Source organism: Stigmatopora argus, chromosome 5, assembly GCF_051989625.1.
Source record: "Stigmatopora argus isolate UIUO_Sarg chromosome 5, RoL_Sarg_1.0, whole genome shotgun sequence".
NCBI lineage: Eukaryota > Metazoa > Chordata > Actinopteri > Syngnathiformes > Syngnathidae > Stigmatopora > Stigmatopora argus.
In genome coordinates, this window is record NC_135391.1 from 6,794,041 (window position 1) to 6,814,599 (window position 20,559).

General features: G+C 38.1%; 2 protein-coding genes across 5 annotated transcripts in view; one reads left to right on the forward strand and one right to left on the reverse strand.

Moving 5' to 3' along the window:
* Nucleotides 1–20,559, reverse strand: part of LOC144074325 (dual specificity testis-specific protein kinase 1) — an 82,479-nt gene that overhangs the window by 25,413 nt on the left and 36,507 nt on the right. The gene's annotated exons all lie outside the window — the stretch shown is intronic.
* tncb (tenascin Cb) overlaps nt 8,551–20,559 on the forward strand; it is a 46,524-nt gene continuing 34,515 nt past the window's right edge. The window contains exons 1-2 of one of the 2 annotated variants that reach the window (XM_077600701.1): nt 8,551–8,746; nt 9,015–9,167. The gene's annotated coding sequence lies outside the window, so the exon portion shown is untranslated. The other variant, XM_077600702.1, reaches the window with a different exon arrangement.

Below are 20,559 nucleotides of genomic sequence, written 5' to 3' on the forward strand. Positions count from 1 at the left end.
TACGAGATGAAGTAGATCGTAACAATGACAATGTGGTAAGAAGATGATGATTTGCTTGAGGTTGGGAAGCATCAGATTGAAGACTGATGATTAATATGTTCACACAGTGGAAAAACAAACAGGCAATCAAGATTTGAGTCCAAATCTGATTTAGGAAGTGAGTTTTCATAAAGAACCAAAATGAGAATACACCAAATTTCCATGTGGCACATTAAAACAGTTTCAGCCTTTCAAGACACTCAAAAGTGTCTTTCGCCATGAGCCTAACAAGAGAGGTTCAAAAGAAAAAAATAGGAAAAAAACTGGGCAACAAGACAGCTAATTGGCCAACAAGGTGGCCTGCTTGGCAGACTTTTGATCGATATGGTGTGTCAAGTCAAGTTTATTTGATTAGCTCTTAATCACCAAAGTGTCTCAGTGGTCCTCACAGGCTCACAGATCACAAATTTAACGACATCCCAAGGTGTAAACCCCATATCCATGCAAGGACAAACTAAATAACAGATTGAGGTAGGAGGGATAAGGAAACCATGAAAAGGATCTTGAATGACACAACATTTCAAAACAAAGCTAAGTGCGGGAAGAAGAAACATCCTAATTAATATAATGCTCTTCCCTTACACAGGAAAAAAAAAGAAAAAACACAATTGTGGAATAACCACTTCCCTGGCCGTTAGTGTACATTTGAATGAATAAAATCTTGTTACATCGGATTATGAGGATGGTAAGTAGCAGTATATCTAACTTTTGATTACTCACCCTGGATCTCAAAGCAAAACAGACAGCACAATAATATTGTCAACAGTCATGCCATGTCATGTGTCAAACCTTACCTGTTTTATTTCAAATCACATACCCATGGCTAATGTGATTACAGCTATCATAGGATTATCATGAGTGAGCTCCTTGAGTATACCATTATGCAAAGATTTTCAACCAAATTTGACACCCACTTTGTCAGCAGCAGTTGATATTGTCTCCCCAGACTCCTCTAAAAGAACCAAGACTGCAGTCGGAGGAATAGTATGATTGATGGTGAAAAAAAGGATGAGGATTTGTGGTGTCGAGTTCCTCTTTGAAGATGGTCTCATCACTGAGACTATTGCTTCATGTAACGCTTCAGAGGATTTCAGTCCATTACGCTAGTCCACTGATGACAGAGGATTATTCCCAATGACAAGTCATAGGAAAGGTAGGCTGTTGCCTGGAGCCTTAATAATTTATTTTATCATTACTCACTGAGTCTTCAACGAGTATGTAGTGTAGGTGATTCATCATTGATATTGCTGCATGACAAGGGGATGATAAGCCTTCAAACAATCAAAAATAGGATACTAGTCACACAGCATAAATTACATTCTTTTTTAATACATTTCTTTCTTACGTTCATGACCTCACAGTTCTGCGATCAAGGCTTGAATCCCTAGTCCTAGAGGGTTCTGCTCTTCCTGTGTGGAGCTTGCATGTTCTCCCCGTGGTTGCGTGGGTTTTCTCCGCGTACTGCGGTTTCTTCCCACATTTCAAAATTGATTGAGAATTCTAAATATTCTGTAGGTAAGAGTGTGCGGTTGATAGTCTTCATGTTCCCTGTGAACCAATTCAGAGTATACCCTGCCTTCTGCCTGGTTTATGTTGGAATAGGCTCCAGGGTACTCGGACGTTTCGTCGAAAGACGTTTGGTCCCCGGACGTTTGGTCGACCGGACGTTTGGTCGACCGGACGTTTGGTCGACCGGACGTTTGGTAGAACGGACGTTTGGTAGAACGGACGTTTGGTTGCCGGGTTGTTACTTTTGAAACCAGCTCTCAAAATTATAATCATGAGAGAGAGAGAGAAAGAGAGTGAGTTTAATATCTAATATCAAAATATCAACAGTAAACTCTGTCATAATTTGATAGCGAGCAAACGTCCGGTCGACCAAATGTCCAGGGACCAACAGTCTTTCAACGAAACGTCCGGTCGACCAAATGTCCAGGGACCAACAGTCTTTCAACGAAACGTCCGGTCGACCAAACGTCCGGGGACCAAACATCCGGAGACCAAACGTCTTTCGACGAAACGTCCAGTCACGGGCTCCAGCACCCCAGAGACCCTTGTGAGAAAGATGAATGATTGAGTGAATTAATATATTGGTCAAACGAGTCCACTCCGCTGCTTTGATCATGTGACTATCTTTTAGGCTTCTGTGTCTTTCTCACTTGATTTTTTTTCTCTTGGGGGGGTGGGGAGTGGGGGGTAGCAAGGATGTGTTTAGGCAAGCAAGAGTTTGTGTTGTGACACAGTGACACAATGGTCATTGAGAATTAGGTCGTTCCCCAGGGCAAGTTCAATAGATGATTAAAAAGAAAAGCCAAAAGTGGGCCAGCTCCTAAAATGTCACCAAAATGCAGACCCCGAAGAAATGCTACTGTACAATTACATTTCAAGTGACTATTCATTTTCCAGCTTGAACAAATAAAAGTATGATAAAAGTCTTTACACATCGTATAGCGTGTTTGCTCTAAAGGATGTCGTTGCCATAGCAACGGTGTTGCGAGTCCTTCTCGGGAACTGACTATGGAGACTTCTTAAGCAAGACAAATATGTGTAGTGCAGCATCTATAAGATGTGTATCTTAAGGAGTTTCTTCATAGATTTCCATTATTTGTTCAACATGGCATGTGTGATTCAAAAACACACTATAAACAATTGGATTCTATTGGTCAAAAAGTTTAAACTATCTTTGATAAGAGTATTGGTATTGTGCAGTAGAGCTTTAACTTTTAACTTTCCTTGATGGCAATAACTTCATAAAAACCTTCATGAAGGCATTAATTACAAACTTAGCATTGTGTAAATTAAAAACCTCACTCTGAGATCCAGGACAAGTAAGTAATCGGTTTATGTTAATCCCTCAACAGTGTATCAGAATGCTAAATAAAAGCTTAGTTGAAAGACAAAAGCTTTAAAATCTTAAAAGATGACGGATTAAGTGTCATGCCTTAGACATTTTGAGGCTTGGATACAGGATCTAAAAATGTGGATATCAAATAAGTTGTAAAGAATGTATAATGGGAGATAATGGAAGTGTACACTAATGGATGCATTGTAGTAAATATAAAATACATGCCAAGTTAGCAGGGTAAATTAGGAAGGGAGACACTTATTTCTATGGACTAAACATCAAGGTTGAAGCGCAGAAAATGGAAATGTATTTATTTTCTGTACTGGTTTATCCTCACAAGGTTTACGGGGGGAGCTGGAGACTATTCTAGCCAACTCATAGTGAAAATTGAAATGCTTTCCTAAAATATTTTCTACTAAGAAAAACTAGATATGGTTGCCACTTAATCAACAGTTTACTTCATCCAATTATTTATCTGTTTCAAATTGTGCTATTGTTATATTTTTATATGATCGAGTAGTTTTCTAAGTGTTTCTTTCTGTCTTTCCTACTCTGACCTAAGCCTCTCTTTGTCCAAAATGAGTTACGGTCAACCTGGTAATCTGAGAATGTTGCGCTCCCCAAGGCCTCAGTACTCCTTTCTTGAGTTTTCCATTATATCATGGAGGAAGTTGTATTTAATGATAAAAACATCTGACTAAAAGACAGATGTGCTGATATGAGCACAACTCTTAGCCTAAAAAAAAAGATGAATGCTCCTCAAAATCCTATTTGTAGGTATTTTTTCACAGGTCGTGTGCTATTCACATTGGCCTGGTCGCCAGTCAGTCGCAGGTCACATATGGACTCCAACTACTGACACCTATGGATAATTAAGAATGCTCAATGAACCGAAAATGCATAGGACAAAACAGGAGTACCCACAGTTAACCCTCTCACGCGTGGAGAAAACATAAAGACCACACAGAAGTGTCTGGGTGAAAATTTGAACCCAGAACCACCTTCTGGTATTCTGGCCACATGCACTCACTACCATGCTGCCTCTCCATAAAAAAATATGCAGTAGAGCAAAATGTGATTTCAGACAGAGCAAGAGTAAATAATAAAACACATTTCTAAATATAAATAAAATAAATGTGTCTGAAAACAACTCTATTTTCACTGTGCATGCCATTCTTCTCATTTATTAATATTGTTGACTTTTTGTCAGCTTTGCAAATTTAACTGAACAGACAAGAGACATATTGCTTTTCCACACCATGTTTTTCTTTTTTTGTCTTCCATGTAATATTTCTTTTCATGCAGTGTCATTCTGATGAAAATCTTTGGTCTTTATTTAATCAAACAAAGGTGCATGAAAAGCAGATTAACATCAAGCAGTGGAAAAACAATACATCCATTTTACACATGTGGAGAGAAAGATTTGCTGAGCTGTGAAATGTTTGAAACATCTCATAGTCTCTGCTAAAGCATATATATGAGTCTCATTTACGGCCCATGTGTCAAAAGGGAATATTTACATTACTATATAACATATAGTAATATAAAAGCTGTGCTTGCTGGCAAAAGTATGTAAATTAAAAATAGTGATTTATGTTTAACAGGAAGAAGGATGCGAAATAAAAGAAGCAATAATGGCAGGATACAAGCAGAGCACATGTTAAAAGGTCTGACCTTTAATTGTAAGGACGGTGTATCAGCACGGATGCGCTTTAATGGAAATTTACGAGGGACTATGAAACATAAGACATGTCTGTGGTTGGAACTCTTTGTGAGTCAGATGGTGCAGTCATCTTGATGTACAAGAGCGTCACTAAGCAGAATTACAGAAGAACTGTTCAAGACAGCGCATCAGGAAACATTGAACTACGGATGGAAATCCATCAAGCTCTAGTTCAGTGGTTGAAAGATGAAATTGGGGAAAATAATCCCTCACTTTCCTGTTTCCAAAATTGCCTATCATTCATTTATTGTTTTGTAACATAACATTATACTGTGCATCACTGTTCCCATAGTAATACTTTGTTTTGGCATTCTCTTTATCTATCAACACTGACATTTTTTTTTTTTAATGGAACTTTCACTATACCTAGCAGTTTAATGTTTTTTTTTCATCATTGTAGTCATATTTACTTTCGCTAAGATCTATTTCGGAACGCTCAGATTTGGAGTCCCTTTAAAATAAAAAAAAATGGATAAAAGCTCTTTCTTCTAAAGCCCCAGATTCCATCACTTTCATGTTAAACAGACAACCACCAAGAGACGTCAATGAAGACAAGACAGTATCCTGTGTCCCAGTAACCTAAATTTGCTTTTTAAAGTATTACACTATAATTAGACTGTATTCACATCCATTTGCATTAATGAATGGATCCACCCCCACTACAAAAACCTACTTTCTATTCTGAGTGTCAAATGGGTTGCAAGATAACACGAGTAACGACGATTCTATTAAGAAAACAATTAAATCAATTCAAAAGGAAATCTAAATATTGTATATCCTCAGGCATTCTTCGCATAGAAAGGGAGGTTTTGCGCTCATCAATGTTGCCTTTTCAGCTCAAAATAAACAAACAAAAAAAAGTTGATGGGACTACAAATCATTTTTGTCCCGATACCAAGGTTAAAGCACTTTTACACATTCCAATAAATAACTGGATGAAATATAAAACTAGGCTTTAGCATAAATAGTTTGGCCAGTGCATCTGTGTTTTTTAATTTATTTATGTGTTATTATTGATGTTCTTATTTATATGGTTTTCAGACCAACTCATTTCAAAACAATTGACAAAAACACAGATGGTTGAAGACTACTAAAGTTGGTTAAAATAAGGAAAAACCATCTTCTTAAATAGATCATTTCCTACAAAAGCATCTTCTTAAATAGATCATTTCCTACAAAAGCATCTTCTTAAATAGATCATTTCCTACTTGAAGTGCTCACGTATTAAAAGTTAAAAAATTGATTGTCAGTCCATGTTTGTACCATTTCAAAAGCAGAAAATGTACATTTCTTTGTGTTATGAATGACAAACAGATTGAGGTCGGAACCCTCTTTACAAGAAAGAATAAGAGGGGAGGAGACATTAAAATTTAGATTAATCACAGTGCCCCAATTAGCCAGAAATGTCTTTCCCTAAGCGCGCAATGAATGAGACAAACTGTCCGTATGCTTCGTGGACAGCAGTCATGTGGATTTGGAGGAATAATTTCATCACATCCATCATGGTGGTGTGATGGTATTGCTCCAAGAGAAAAAGGTGCCTGTTTTGCATTACTGGGAGTAAATGGACAATGAATTCCACCAAGGCTGCCCTTTGTCACCCATCCAGTTTATGAAAGCGAGACTCCTACAATGGAAATCAACTACAAAACTCAATTGCTTAGAGTGATGATGTGTCTGGATTTGAGGTTACCGCCTGGACATCCATCATTAAGTTTCCCCTTGGAAATCAGAGTGAAATTGGTCCAAAAATTTAAAACTTCATCCAGCATAAAAAACTGACTTTCAACTGACCCTTTATTGTTATTTCAATATAATGAGTGACATGTTTGGACCAAGATTTTCCTGTCAGCAGCAAACATCCTCCATAAATACCCCAGGGGCTCATAAACCCAGAAGTAAAGCCGTTTCATGCATTCCCAGTCTAGATGATGCGTGTTATGGTATGCCATACATTTTATTTTTTTTAGGGTTTTTGTTAGAAGACACCAGTTATCATAGTGTTAATATTTAACAATGCTAGTGAATTTTCCGTATTATTTCTATTGAAATATTTTCTTACTGCTCATAAAATGCATTTGCCAAATTAGTTTGTGTGCTAGCTAAGAAAATTTAAATGATCAACTCAGTGATGTTTTTTTTAATTAAAAAAAATTATGATTTTTTTTATTAGGTGATACAAATTGCCAATGTTGATACATTATTAAGTGGCAAGATTTCTTTTCTAACTAGCAACATGTAGCATAATAATGCCCAATTTGATCATTATATTGAGTTGAGTTAATGAATATGAATTTTCAGTCATGGATCAAGTTCCAAAATTGAACTAAGAAGCCAAATTCCTACCAATCTACAAAAGTGTGCGTCAGCAAAATACCTTAAAATTTTACTTGGAAAAACAGTGTCCAGAAATATACTGTTTTTCAGGTCTTTTTTGTTACTGAGTTGTTGCATTCCCAGTAATTAAAAACAGCAAAGGACATAGTTTTACTTGCAGGTGCACGTAATTTAATACTGTTTCTCCTTGGGGAGGGACAAATGGTGCGGTTTGCAATAATGCCTGCTTCATTATCACATTCTGCAAGGGACATGAATCAGGACGTCAGGAAAGCAAGTCTTTCAATCCTTATGTTTTCCATTAAAATGTGTGCAGAATATGGTTTAGCTTTGTGTCGCTAAAATATGCATGAATGCAGCATATGCTGCTCCAATATCAGTGTGTGTTTCCTTTGTGGCTTTAGTTGGGCCACAAATGAAGTTCAACCTACTGTTGCTAGTGGCATTGACACAACCCCTTAACATAGAAGACCCCAGCATCTGGGCCCATCAGAGTTTAATGGCTTATTCATTTACATTTTATTTGTTCAGAAAAGAAATATATATGCAATCTATAAACCAGTATTTTTGTACATGCAACATTACAAAGCCAGTCACATGTGAGGAGTATGGTGCTGAATGGTTTGAAATTAAACACGGCAAACATTAAAAAAAGAAAAAAACAATTGTTCAACACTGAACAAGTCTTAGGTGACTGGTTTTGTTAACTGATTTAGTGTGTGCACGCTGCACAATGAAATCTGACCTTGCCATTATTGTAAAGAACGGCTTTACACGTGTGTAACATGATCAATGGTATCCCTTTCCCTCAGACGCCGATATATCAGCCAGATGTTTGACAGCCAGATCACTGTTGAAGTGTAAAGACGGATGACGCGCATTCATCATCTGTCATGTTCAAATAAAAAGACTATGGGATTAAATATGATCCACTGTCAGATCAACAGAGGTTAGTGAAAGACAACAAAAGTACATCCGGTACCTTTTTGGCTTAGCTACATATGTAAAAAGATATATATTTTTAAATTGCTACTTATTGAAATGTTGTTTTAAACTTTTGAATCTAATTCCTTTTACAAATGAATATAATATTATATATACATATATATACACATATATACATATATATATCTACATATATATGTATATGTATGTATATATATATATATATATGTGTATGTGTATATATATATATATATATATATATATATATATATATATATATATGTGAAATAATAAGTGACTCATATCTTGTTCATATGTTGGGTAGTGATATGGCTTGAATTAATATGTGATACCCGGATTTCTTCTAAAAATTGAGGCCAAATCGTGCCTAGCCCGTTCGCTTCCATGCAAGGTATCATTTTAGATTACATCAATGCCTCGTTCACTTTCTTTCCTGCTGTGGAAGCTGTGAATACTTGAGCCACATGGCGTGCGACAGTAATCATTAAAGACTCAGCACATACTACTACTCGGTGGCAAAGACACTGGGGACATCTGTCATTCAGATGAATGTAGGTCGGCGTTCCTCGTGCCTGATTAAAGGAGGGACCTGCCACAAGCAAGTTACGTATACAACATTTGGTGTTGTTGCTCTGGTTAAGGCTCCAAGATTCGGTTTCCTCCATTGCTGCTGTTCCTGACTCTCTACCGGTTCCAACATTAGAGATTGGATTCCCCAACTGTCAGTCAATCATATAGGCGTTGATGCGAGCCCGTTGTTAAACATCACAAACAGATGGCCAGCCACTACTATCCCGCATGCGTGCACCCCCTTCCAGCCTGGGTGTACTCACTTGGTAAGAGACTGTAAGCTTCTTAGATTTTTTTTGTGCTTATCACTAATTTAGTTTCTTCTATCAAAGCTACCATAGCAATTATTTTTCTACCTACATGCAGAATGTCTTTGCATTAAGTCAACAGATGTAATTCCCGTGACTGCATTCTGTTAAGATCGTGTAAAAGCTGACAAATGTGTGGAAAAGTATTAATGAGTGGATAAATCCGCTGTAGTGCTTAAGACAATAGCATGCGAGGGGGCTGAAAGATGGGTGTAATTTGGGGCAGGGCAGCGACCCCCGACGCCCAGGCCGTGGAGCCAACATAGGAGGAGGTTGAGCCAGAGCAGGTGTCTGTGGTGACATCTGCTTGTGGAAACACAAGAACCCTGCAACTACAGCTCTGACTTTGCAACTGGAGTTCCCTGACTGTATAAACAAGGTAGACATCTTCTTGCTTCAGTTTTGGGGATCCCATGGGGAAAAATAATGCATTTCATGATGTTTTATCGGTTGATAAAAATGTTTCATGGAGTTACCCGGTGGTGGTGTGAACTAGAAGTTGCTTTTTCTTTCTGAAATAATGTCTTTCAACTTGAAACTTTTCCCGTTATATTTTGTGATTCTCAATGTAGATTAAGACATGAAAAAAGGAGGTTTTTGTGCAGAGTATTAAGAAGATTCGACCCAGATCTCTTAGAGACATTAAAGAAAGAAATCGTTGGATGCTCGCCCTCATGTAATATTGATGCTGTCATGTTTACTCATCAACCCACTTTCCTTCCGAATCTAATCAAGTTGACAAACCCTCAAGGCTGTTGATTCAGGCGTACCATTGATCCAAGTTTGCCTTCTATTGACCCAAGTGCATTTAGAAAATACTTTGTAGTGCAATCAAAGGCTTTGTGGACCCCCTCACTTCATGCTGACATGCACTGAGCAACTGTAACAGATCCAGACTATTTTTGTAACTCTAATGGGCATTCACATCAGAATGTCTTGCTTTTTGAGACATCAAACCCCTTGAGCTCCTTACAGCTACACCAGTTTGTAATAAGACAATGAATGATACAAAAAATGTGTGAGGGTGGCAGGAGGGGTGTTGCGGGAGTTGTTCTAATATTGAACTTGGGGCACAAAAGGGGAGGGTCCAGATTCTAAGAGTACCTGATAGGGATTCTGCGCAAGTCACAGGAGTGCCAGAGTCCCATCACTTTGGATCTGACCTATTTCGAAACTCGACGGAAAAAACTAAAGCGTGAAGTGTTAAATGTCAAATTTAGACAACCCCAAAAGAGCAAACGTGCAACCTTTATGATTTGGGTTTTAAGTACTTGGAAATATCAGCCAAGCATAAAAATAGCAATAGGAAAAACACATTGTGAATAGAACTAATTGAAGTGTTGGGATAACGTCTTACTCTCAAGCAACGTTCTGCAAATCATTTTATTCTGATCACGCAATCTTTTTTGTTAAGCCTACACAGCATCTCGGCTTCTCTGTGTTTCCATTAAGCACCTGTAAATAACAAAGGTCAGAAGGTGAAATTGGTCCTATGTTATAAAGTGCTTTGTGTGTTTGCGCTTTGATGGAAGGGAGTAGAATTGTTCAAACATCAATGAAATGTAGCCTTGCTGAAACACTGTGGGCATGCAGACAATTTAAAATATGCTGGTGTAAGATCAAAGGAGAATACTTAAATTTTGATCCTCACTTTTTGAAAGGGTACGGTGCTTTTCCCATGTACTAAGAGGACATAATTCAGAAGCCTAAGAAATCCTAATTGGAGATCTGTAAAATTCCTCATTCATTCAATTCAATGACATTTATGGTGCGATTTGTCTCATTTAAGTAAGAAGTGTGTATTTATTATGTGTTTTTGGTGTACATTCTCGTTGAACTAATAAATACTGCAATTTTAAGATGAATCTCAATGGGAAACTCACCCAAAATGAATTGATAAATTATTTTTTGTTGTTGATGGTGAATTCCAACAGTAGTCATATTGAATGCAATTCAAATATTTAGAGCCTGCAATAAGATAAAAAGAGGCCAGACTCTGTTGAAGTAATTCCTGAACACATTTCTCTTGACGTGGCAGAAAACATGCTGTAGTTTGAGGTGTAGTTGATCTACTAGGGAGCTGTATTATAGTTTTTGTTAAGACAGGGGTCCTACCAGCCTGAATCGAGCTGATCTGGCATCAGTCTGTCTGGGGACAGGATTAAGGGGGCTGTGGAGGTGAGGACTTGCTGTTAGATCAACAGACACTGCCTGAGCCATTCATGCAAACAAGCGCATTATCAAGAGGACCACTTAACGCTACATATCACTTAGTACGGTCTACTGTATTATTAAAAAAAGCTGGAGCTTTATATATTCAGTAAAGAAACAATATGATTTATTCATGCTGGCAACACGTAGGCTATATGTGACCATACATGTCATACACACACAAAAAATATAAATATATATTGTTTCAGTGATTTATAAGATTAAAAATAAAACTTATTTTTTAAAATTCATTTTTATTTAAATGTCAGCGCTCAGATTCACACTTATTCTCAAAGTAAACAGTTTTAGTATAATTAGATTGGATAGTTACCTGGGATGCTCCTAGCTGATTTTTGTTATGAGAACAAATGATTGTTTTTAAGACATGTTGCTATTGTTTTGCTATTAGTCCTTGTAGTGATTGTCAACAGTATTTAAAAAAACTTAATGCATCACCTGTCACGTCATTTTGGTTGTTTGGTGGAACAACTTGTGGCTGCTTCACCCTGAGAATGTGTCAGTTCACAATGCACCGAGTATCTGGCAGTTCATGGCATAGAACAGTATTGCTTTTCCCTAATGAACTCAGGGTTATTAAAGGCCCCTTATTTGAACACGTATGTGACATTTAGATGCCTGTGACAATGGACCAGCCCAGCACCCAACAAGGATCCATCCAGATTGCAGAGACATCAGAAAAAATGTTGTTGACTTGAGAAGGATTACTTGGCAGGGACTAATGTGTAGTCTGCAGTTTTGAGTTGGGATATATCTTGAGTGACCCAAGTCTTAGAACCTTTAAAAAGCTCCTCATATTTGCTTCACACTTACTGTCTGTACAATGTTTGCTATGTCAAGAGAAACATCTGTATCCATTCTTATTTGTGTTGCTATGTTACAGCTATTCAATCAACAATCAACTGGAAAAACAAATTTTGGGGCCAATCTGTTTTTCCGTGGTGATCAAAAGTAAGCGGAAGATTAGAAAAAAAAATGTGGGTTGAAAATGGTAGCTTAGCCAATTTGAAAATGAAGTAGACCAAAGTACTCTTACACACACACACTGGCAAACATTTATGCACACGCCCCTTCAGCGACGAGATATGCAGGAGATTTAGTTTCCTTTTGAATATGTAATGAGTTTAACATGCATACTGAGCTGGTGGTAGATTGCTGGCAAAGCAGCTGTGATCTATGCAGCAAATACAGGATTATCTGCAGCTAAAGATAAGGGGCACAACAAAGCTTGAGAAATAGCTTCGGGCGGAGGAAACCATGGCCATGTAAAAGTGCCAGGCCCTCGCAGCTATGGTAGTTGATTGGCAACCATCTTTCCATACACACGTTACCTTTGCACGCCTGCAGGCTCTGCTCCACTTAAGGATAGGTGGCCTAGGGGCTGAAGGTATTGGCTAAGCAGACAGCAGTATCCGCGAGGGTCTTTAGAGGATACAGCATAAGTTCTAAGCTCTGCTTTCCATCAAGCCTGCTTTGATCTCAGTCAGGCTGAAAGGAATCTGTAGACTGATTAAGGGGAATTTTGCATCGTGAACATATAAATAATAATATAAAATACATAATGGATCCTTGTAATGAACATACTGTGTCGTGTTAGCACAGACAATGTGCAACAGTAAAATAACGGAGTTTTGGGGTAAACTTTCAAGGAAAGTCTCATTCCAAGATGCAAATGTCTCTGGTTATACGCTTAGTGGAAGTGGAAGTATTTTCCAGGATATGACAAAAATCTTCCATTGCCGCGAATGGCTATGACAATTGTTTTCATTGGCGGACTTTAAGATTACTGAAGACAACCCTTATGACTCTTTGAGACCTAATAATCCATAACGAAAAGCATTAAATCACCTTACAACCAAACGAAGAACTCCAACAGTGACGACATGAATATAAAACCACACAATACAGCAATATTCAGAAACCATTCATCTTTTACAATGCTTATCCTCATGGTACTCAAACCTTGTGCCAACCCGACTTTGAATGTATACATAAAATCAGAATAACTTTTAGCCTTCAAATTAATGCATGTGCTCAGTGTGTCCACACGGACTTATTTTCACCATTGCAATACATCCATCAACAAGTGAAGTGAAGATTGCACTAACATGAAAATTTAGATACACTTTTTTTATGCTTGAGAGCAGCTGCACTGCCTACAAAAAATAGAACCCTGAAAATATTCTTCAGTTAAATATATTTTTAAGGCTTCAGAATCCTATAAAATGTACTTCATCTGCACTCACAGAAATGTAATTCTGTAATTGGTTAAAAAACATTTTAACACTTTGTGTAGCGATGTTGAGAACTGTCTCACTACCCAAAGTTGACTAGTGTGTGTAATGAATTGCACATTACCCACTGCAGATGTTTTAAATTAGCCAGGGGTGCTTGATTGACGATTTCCTTTGAGTTTTCTGTGCCACCCCTATGGTGTGTTCGTGTCTGCGTGCGTGTGTGTTAGTGGTTGAGCGTGCCATGGGTGAGGAGTTTGTGGTGCTGCATTGAGTCATCTCTTGCTTCCTGACTCTCGCTCGACCTAATCTAGTGACCTAGTTAGAAGACCCGCAGACTCCAATCTTCGTCAACACTGACTGGCCTTGGGAGTAACCAAAGTTTTTCCTTGATTTGCTCTAAAAAGGGATTTCCTCTGAAGGAAGTCAAAAAGTTCTTCAGGGCTAAAGCCAGCCTTGTTTGATCTATAATGGCAACCTAAGTGCAGCATCCGTGTTCTTGGTCTCTGGCATTTTGGCAGTGAGAGCCGCCAAAACGCATATCTCATTTGGCCACCGGCTCCTGCTGGGTGGGCAAAACTGTGACTCTAACTTATTGCAGCCAGTTGCCTTTGGCATTGATTTTTGTACTAGTAGGTGGAAAATGAGGAGAAGAAGAAAAAGAAAAAAAACACCTTGACGTTCTTCTGTCTGACTATTTTTCCAAAAGCACAAGGGCGCTAAAGGCCGGATTTTGATTGAAAGCACTGCCCACACCACAACTCGGGCCTGCTCTTAATTTAAATCCAACTTGTCGGATGATTTTATCTGTCAGCAAATATTGTAAGCTAAATGGACTGAATGAATTCTTTTAACCCTCTTTCTCTAGTTGTTCCCAGAAAGAAGACTGTTTCACATAACTTTTTTCCACCCTTTTCAATCCCCCAGAGAGAATGTGGCACCGTGCCATAGGATAGTCTGCCAGAAGAACTAAAGCCTTGCCAGCTCCTTCTCATTCACAAAGAACAAACGGCTGCATTATTTCGCCTGCCATCGTTCGAAAACGGCACTTCCAGGCAGCTGAGTGACAGACTTGTGAAGCGACATGTTTACTGCCCAAGTTAGATCTATATCCTTTTAATAGTCTTTTTCAGGGCACCGCTTTTCTGGCAAGCACTACAAAGCACACATAAGCAATGTGCTTATCTTAGATGACTTTTATTTATATTATTCTATCAGAGTTGATGTTTTCAATGACACTTACTGATGTGCAGTCATGATTATGTAGTATATCTTTCAGATAAAACCTGAATCATATTGGTTCCAATGGGAGTCCAGTTACTGTTTTCTCCAAATACTAAGAGGGTTTAGGTACTCTTTTTAATCACTAGTGTCCACCCTCCTGTCACTAGCGGTATTACAATGAGCAAGGAATAAGTATCTTTTTTTAACACTGCTAATAAACACCATACTCAGACACAACTTTAAAATACAAACTTTCAAGTGAAAGTTTCTGAGTTAAGATATTAATCATACATTTTGAATAAAATAAGACTATGTCTGGATAAAATCCACACTTTAGCAGGACCATGTGTCATTTCTCATTTTGGCATTGTTCAAGAAGCCTCTGGTTTCAGTGGAATTGGCGACATTTACAAATAGATTTTTGATCAAGTGATCATGATACACACTCAAGCAGCGAAGAATGAGAAAGAGAAAGAGTCTTGGTGAGAGTGAGCAGACTTGGCTCTGAAACACACCCTGAGTAAGTAGCAGTTAAAATGCATCCCTCCTTCCCTCCAGCCTGGTTAATGGCCAAATGATGATGTGTTGAAGGTCATACTGCAGGTTTCTATGCCAGTGAACCAGTGTGTCAATGCAACCTACCAGCCTGCCTCCTGCTTGATGTCATTATGCTTGCTGAGGCTTTTCTACCATGATTTAAATCGTGTGTGTTATTTGTCATGTTGTATTGTGTTTAAAATGCTGTACAGATATGTCATGAACTCATGTCATAGCACTAATGAACTGCTAATAAACTGTGTAAAATGTGACGCCATATTCAGTATAAAGATAAAATGAATAATCCACATTCAATCCGCATTACATTTCTGGAGCAAAACATGTATCCATTTTCAAGTCCCTAAGTAATATAATATGTGTAATATAACCATAGTAAAAAAAATAGATCCAATATCTGCATTCTGACCCCAGGTAGTTGTAAAGATAATTTACAGCACCCCTTCAGGGAAAATCCCAACTAAAAGACAGTATGTTTATAGACTGCAGGTGCTTTTACAATATGATCTGTCACTGGTCATTTTCTTGTAATATGCCTCCACCCTTTCTGGAGGTATCACTTACAAAGGTAGTTATTGAAGTGAACTGGTCGTAAATTCTAGAGAAAAACCACTGATGAATACTAAAGAGATTATAATGTAACATGCACTCCACAAACGTTGACTGTCGGTCAACAAGGTTCGTTTTCAGTTGTCGCCAATGTCCAATGCACATCCCTGTTTTATTTCTAATTTTGGCATGACTCATTTTTCTTTGCTCTAGTGGTAGATCAGGATCCCGGAGAGGCAAAAGCTTATCATTAAAGAAATAGTCCAGAGATTTATTAGTGGATTTACACTCTCTTTTGTGCTTAAGATATAAAAATTCAATAGCAGCCTACACAGCTTTTTCATCTGACAAAAGAAAATTGCTAATTTAGCTGGTCAAGATAAAAAATACTAGAAAATATATGTATCTCCAGACAAAGTAAGGTCATTGTAAGGTGAAACTTTTATCACCGTTCTCGTTTTCATGACGAGCAGAAAAAGATACGGCATGAAGGTATGTAATGAACATTGTAACAATATGTGTAGGACAATATTTCAAGACTGTACCACAAATCTTAAAAAGTCATTTTCCAATGAAGGGGAATTGCTTGAGATAAGGGCTTTAAACAGATGGTGCGAGCGAATACTGCAGCGAAGCAACCGTGTGATCAATCCAGGCTTTGGTTGACATGTCATCACAGCGTCTGGGTAGAAGACCTCAATCAGTCTATGGCTCAGCGCTCTCAACAATATAATGCTGGCACTGGCATCCACTCATTTCATTTTAATCAAATGATTTTTTTTCTATCCATATGAAGTTGTGAGGAGAGCAAAGTCTCTTATGAATTAGTCGGTGCTCAAATTAACTTGGTGTTCAAAACCAGGCCTTTAAAAATAAATTGAACTAGTGATTATACAGTACAATTTTATATAACACATTTTAATTTGGAGATTTTACTTCGTGAATATTAGCCATTTTGTACTATGAAACATATATCAAATATTTATTTTGACAATATTAGGCACTCAAGTTATCTTCATAATTTTGTTTAAGTGTAACAATTGGATTTGAATCAAGACAATTAGCTGGACTCTTTTTTTCTTTAGTTCTTGTTTATGAAGCAAATCATCAGTATATTCATCAATAGTTTGTCAGTTAAACTGAGATGCTGATTTTCAGCTTCCCCCAAGCTTGAGTTATGCAACAACTCAAATGCAACTAATAACCAAGTCTGCGTTCTCTAAATCCGACTAAAACTTTGAAATCCAGTGCGGCGACATGACATATTGAGAGGTCTTTTCCCCATCTGTTAAGCCAGGAGTCTTAGTGTCTGTGTTTGGCTAGATATAGAACTAGTGGATAAACATATAGTTCCAGTCACTCTTTTCTTCAGCCATACGTTCACACACTGAGCTCTTTGTATCACTACTCAACAAGCATTTGCCTGATTGTGTATACTCTAGCTTAGGAAAAAAAGAAGTGGAAATCACCTTGAGGAAAGCACAGGTCTATTCAAGCCAAGGACTCTGTCCATAACCCCATGTAAAGGTTTTATTCATACCACACACTCACCCAGTCACCCATGCAGTAAGATTGTCAAAACAAAAGGGCTTGTCAATCACCCAAGAAGCACAGCACTATATCAATCTTATGGGCTTGGGGTGATGAAAAGCACAAACAAAATGACTGTAAATTCAAAGATAAAGGATGTAAAACTGTACCTCAGATCAGATCAAGGGGTGCGTCAGGTTAGTTCAGATAGAAGATTGTTTTGAGGGAGAAATGTTATAGGTATTCTGTATCCTGTGTTGTTTGTTCAAAGTTTTCACAAGTTTACACTTTTAAATGTTTGCTTCGGCCCACTGGGGTGAGATCACACTGCAAGACTCCAAAGCCACTGCAGGCTGAGTTTGCCAACATGAACTCTTGAAAATATTCAATAATCCCCTGCTGGGTTCATGCTATATCCAATTTAGTTGTACTTCTCCCGATTCCAAGCCCTCTTCACAATCCCAGCATGAGTTGTACACATATTGATTGACACTCTGACACCAGTGGGCTCTAGTCCTTTTTTTTCAGTCCGAGTTCTTACAACATTCATTTACAGAAGAGCAAATATTTTTTCTAAACATTTTCCTCCAAAATTAATCTACAGTATTTCAACCAGCTAATCCACAGACCTACTAACTCCTTGGCTCCCATGCACGACAATAGAATTTAAATATATTTGAATCGGTAGCCTGATCCATTAAATTTATACCAGAAAATTACGGCTAGAGGTGTCAATGGCAAGACTTTCTTCTGTGGAGACGTTGAAGGATTTTTTAGATTTTTCTGACTAGCCAAGGCATGTGTTATTGCAAAAGCTTAAACATTTTGGGCTATAATTACTTGGTCATGCTTTGAAGAGGCCAGACCAGATGGGAAAAGGCGGATTGATTTGTGTTACTTTGGCATTCTATATGGACATTAGCTATATTGACGATGTTAGACATCCCGTCCATTTTGACTGGGAGGGATGGCAGGGATCATTCATGATCGGGGAAAAAAAGAAGAGAGAAAGAAAGAAGAGCTGCAATGTCTTTAAACTTGACAGTAAGTATATCAACAGACTGAGCCCTGAAAAGTGAAAAAAGTAACTTACTAGTTGACTGGTGTAAAAAATTCACGAAATTAATGAAATTGAAACATGTTTGAACCGCCATTGAAACCTATGATTTGTATTTGTTGATTCTTTTAAGTCTGGTTAAAAATAGACACATTTGTTAGTTTCCGTGTAATTGTAATGTACTAAATTGTGAAGGAAATCACATATCAATGATCATGTTTCCGACTACATTTATTAACGACGTATTTTACAGTGAATTTTTTACCTTCCCATCTGTAGCCAGACTATTCTATATTGCAGACCACAAGATGTTTGTGTGTGAAAATAGCAGTTATCCTTTCAAGCTTTTTCAATTTTAAAACTAGGAACAAGAAGATTGGTATGAATTTGAACTCCATTTTGTCAACATCTATCAATGTGTTATTTAAAAACATGAACAGGAGATGATTATTATTACATATCCACTGTATACAAGTTCCATGTTTTTCTGACAACAAAAAAAGATCTGCGGTGATATTCACCACATAGTTTTTTTTTTACTCAATTGCTTGAGTTGATCGACTTGAATAAGTGCTGAAAATAAAAGAGCTATACTTCCTTCTGCACTCTTAGGAGCAATTACCCAGCAGGCACTCTGCTATCTTCTCAAAACTGCCTCTGTAATTATATGCTTCTGGTACAGGGTCTATAGCTTGTCCTCTCTGCGGACCAGACTTGTGTAAGCAACATGAACATGCATGCTTAGATGTCCATGCGTCAATGCGCACAGCTAAGGAATTTATAGAACGCACGTACACAGCATACCTATACATGTAAGTAGTAAACAGTGTGTTTAGGAGGTGTGAATATATGCATAGAGAACACAGATGTAACAGCTTGGCTGCTGATGGTGTGAGGAGGAAGCTGATGGTTTGAGGAGTCTTTATATATGGCCAATGATGTACATGAAAGCATACAGTCCAAGGAAACAATTATATTCCTGTGATACTGTTTTAAAAGGTACATCTTTGCAGTGTAGAATTATTATCCTGAAGAGGCAGAGCATCAAGTAACCTCTCTTTCTTTTAGGCAGCCTTTTGTGCAGTTTCTGTGGTGAGCTGGCGGCATACAAATGTAAAACTTCACTGCCGATTTGTATATTTCAACAAAGATGAGTTAAAGATAGTGGGGGACACAACGATTTCAGTCACTGATGGTTCAGTGGCGTAATCTCCTCACTGTATTGCACCAAAGAGCGATTTTAGTTCATACTCAGTGACAAGGAGGACGTGAGTCCGTATGGTTGTCTGTCAATTTATTTGCCTTTAAAACTGACTGGTGAACATTCAGCACCCTGCGCCTCTGAAAAGGATAAGCAGGATAGAGAAAGTGCTAATGTTTTCTTTACCAGTTGGCAGAATGTGAAAAATTGCTGCACTGACACAGTAGGTGATGCATAGCAATTGCTTTTGCAGCAGAAATATGTGAGGAACTCTAACATTATCAAGCCTAGTAGCCTTCATCATGGCAGCATTTTGTGCACCTCCCTAATGTAGGACCTGTGAGATTGACCAGCACCTCAATCGCAAGCTTACAAACGTGGTTTAGACCTTTGGAATGTAGACCATTTGTTCGGTAATAATGCAAGTGGGGTTTTTCTCCATCAAATTGTAACATGCATCACGCGTGACTCTAAGAACACACTCTTGCTGTGCCAGCATACATATCTTGCAGTGGAAAAATCTGTCAACTTTCAAAACACATGCCGAGACCTTTGCGTTGACAAGAAAATCAATGTATGCAGTTTTTTTACGCCTGAGTGCACCTGCTCTGCCTATGAAAATAGGGTACTTTGTTGTTGGCTCCAACAATGTTCTTCTCTCATAGAGTGAGTATTGACTAAATGAATGAAAAACATATGGGCAAACACCACCGGTGGCTCCACCTATCATTTGAAGGCTACCCTTAGCCTGCACTGAGTTATGGTGAGCTGTAAACTATCAGAGTTGGCACGGGGCAAGACAAAGACCACTAGTAAGAAAACATCAGTGTTTTCACAATTTTTCTATTTCCTGCAAAAGGTCTGCATCATTTCTCTGGACCAATTAATGTCATTTCAGGTCCTCAGGCCACCGCGTCCTGCTGGCTTCTGTTATAGCCACACAATCAAGTGTTGATTTATAATCACAGTACGAGGTGAATGTGATTAGCTAAACAGGAGTACTTTGACATTGAGGCCCAGGTTGGCCTGCATTATAGCAAAACTCGATCAGTTCCACCAAATCTTTGTTTTTTTCTGCTCAGATAACCTGTATAGCCAAATTGAGTGAATTGTAAGCCTTTTTTGAGACCTTATAATGAAGCATTTGAAGTATATTCCCTTAAAGATGCCAGGCTGTGTGAATAAATATAGA